This window comes from Physcomitrium patens, chromosome 26, assembly GCF_059467195.1.
Source record: "Physcomitrium patens ecotype Gransden chromosome 26, ASM5946719v1, whole genome shotgun sequence".
Classification (NCBI taxonomy): Eukaryota; Viridiplantae; Streptophyta; class Bryopsida; order Funariales; family Funariaceae; genus Physcomitrium; species Physcomitrium patens.
The window spans coordinates 450,001-452,500 of NC_143435.1; the positions used below are offsets into that span (position 1 = coordinate 450,001).

Consider the following 2,500-nt stretch of genomic DNA (forward strand, 5'->3'; position numbering starts at 1 on the left):
GAACGGCCTCGGCAAACACTTCTCCCCACCCTCCCAAATGAATGAGAGAATGGCTTGACAATACCGAGGCCATCGCCCCCCGCCAAAAATGGTTACTAGCTCTTGGGACTCGCTGCGACGTTACGCGTATCGGCACAAGACCAACCCTCTTTTTCCAGTCGCCCGCGCACCAAAAAAAATTTTGGCAGCGGGACTCACAATCCTTGACAGCCAGCTCACCATATAATACTCGGCGACCCTCCGCGGGACCTCCTCAGAGGGTCGCGTCGCCGGGAAACTAACCCCCACTCCTCACTGATCCAAGGTAACACGCCAGAAGTATCCAGGTAACCCCAGTAGTATCCAGGTATCCCCCTGCGAACGTCGGTACTGGGCTCAAAGAAGGCAGCGAGCAGTCGGGACCCGTAGGCACCGAGCAACCGTCACCCCCTCACGACTTTTCCCGAGACGCTTCAGAGGAACCCTTCCCCACATAGTACTCTCTGTGGGATTCGGCAGGCCCCCGTCCTACTGCACTAAGGAAGTTCCGAGACACACTTTTTTTTGTGGAAGACCACCCACCCTCCCTGTCCTGCCTGCTATCCCCGCCGCGACTCCTGGTCCCGGCCCTCCTCCCCGACTTCCTCCTTGTCCCGCTGCGAGTCCCGGACCTCCTCCCCACTACCTACTCCCGCCGCGAGTCCCAGTCCCGGCCTTCCTCCTCCTCCTCCTCTTCCCTAGTCCCGGCGCGAGTCCCGGACCTCCTCCCCCACTTCCTAGTCCCGTCGCGAGTCCCGGACCTCCTCCCCCTCTTCCTAGTCCCGGCGCGAGTCCCGGACCTCCTCCTTCTCTTCCTTGTCCTGCCGCGAGTCCCAGTCCCGTCGCGAGTCCCGGACTTCCTCCTTCTCTTCCTTGTCCCGCCGCGACTCCCTAGTCCCGTGGCGAGTCCCGGACTTCCTCCTCCTCTTCCTTGTCCCGCCGCGACTCCCTAGTCCCGTGCGCGAGTCCCGGACTTCCTCCTCCTCTTCCTTGTCCCGCCGCGACTCCCTAGTCCCGGCGCGAGTCCCAGTCCCGTCGCGAGTCCCGGACTTCCTCCTCCTCTTCCTTGTCCCGCCGCGACTCCCTAGTCCCGGCGCGAGTCCCAGTCCCGTCGCGAGTCCCGGACTTCCTCCTCCTCTTCCTTGTCCCGCCGCGACTCCCTAGTCCCGGCGCGAGTCCCAGTCCCGTCGCGAGTCCCGGACTTCCTCCTCCTCTTCCTTGTCCCGCCGCGACTCCCTAGTCCCGGCGCGAGTCCCAGTCCCGTCGCGAGTCCCGGACTTCCTCCTCCTCTTCCTTGTCCCGCCGCGACTCCCTAGTCCCGGCGCGAGTCCCAGTCCCGTCGCGAGTCCCGGACTTCCTCCTCCTCTTCCTTGTCCCGCCGCGAGTCCCGACCTCTTGTCCCGCTCCCTTGCCCAAGTCCCGACTCCTGGCTGTCTCGACTCCTCGTTGGCCGCCCAGTCTTCCGCATAGGTGGAAATAAATAAATAAATCATTTTTTAAAAATCAATTTTAAAATTAACTCCCTGTCTCGACTCCTTGCTGGCCGCCCAGTCTTGCGCCTAGACAGAAATATAAATAAAAATAAAAATAAATTGGTGAATTAAAAATATTAAAGTAATTTAATTAACTGGAATAAGGTAGAAAAATAAAAGGCAGAAGAATACTAAATTGATTTTTTCAAGTGCCACGTGTTACCTTGCTGATGTGGCTGCCACGTGGTAGTCCATGTCATGTCAAAAATCCACTAAATCGTTTACATGTCACTTTGGAGATAAATTTGTGTGTGTGCAATCAATTGGTTGTACAAATATGTTAATGACTTGCTAACTAATGCATCGTACAGGTAATCATTGCCCACTAACTAATCCATCACCACTGAAACTTAATGTCTTCAATTCTTCATCCTTCACACTCCACATCCAATTTATTTTTGTTTGTGTGAATTCTTAAATCTATCTTCTCTTTACATACTCCAAGCCCAACTTTCTAAACCCTTTATATAATCTATGTGAATCCTAGAATCTAGGTTTATATACCCCATGCAAACCCTAAAACCCTAAACCCTAAACCCTAACCCTAACCCCTAACCCCTCAACTCATACTTTGTTCTTTTAATCATACAACCTAGACTCTGAAATTTTAATCTCATAACATATAAACTAGCATTGTAATTTCAAAACCCAACATTTTGTATTGTGACAATACTTGTTTGCAAATATGCATCCTTCATTTACTTTTATTTTTTTAACACTACACTGTGCCACATCAGCACCAAATAGATCAAAATCCTTGATAAATTAACCTCTAACATGTAAATATTATATTCTCCACCCTTTCAGCTTTTATTTTTATTTTTTTTAACTTTTTGAAATGCCACGTCAGCTACCTGGCTGCCCTGTCACATGACAAATGCTAAGTGGACTGCCATGTCGGAGAAGAAGATGCCACGTCGGAGAAGGTTCAAGCGGATGCAAAATGGATG

At 52.0% G+C, this 2,500-nt stretch overlaps 1 non-coding gene across 1 annotated transcript in view; it reads right to left on the reverse strand.

Moving 5' to 3' along the window:
- Positions 1-2,494: 2,494 nt before the first annotated feature.
- Positions 2,495-2,500, reverse strand: part of LOC149985841 (5S ribosomal RNA) — a 119-nt gene continuing 113 nt past the window's right edge. Inside the window, exon 1 of the ribosomal RNA XR_016501410.1 lies at positions 2,495-2,500. This exon is cut by the window's right edge and continues 113 nt beyond it. This is a non-coding gene — a ribosomal RNA (5S ribosomal RNA).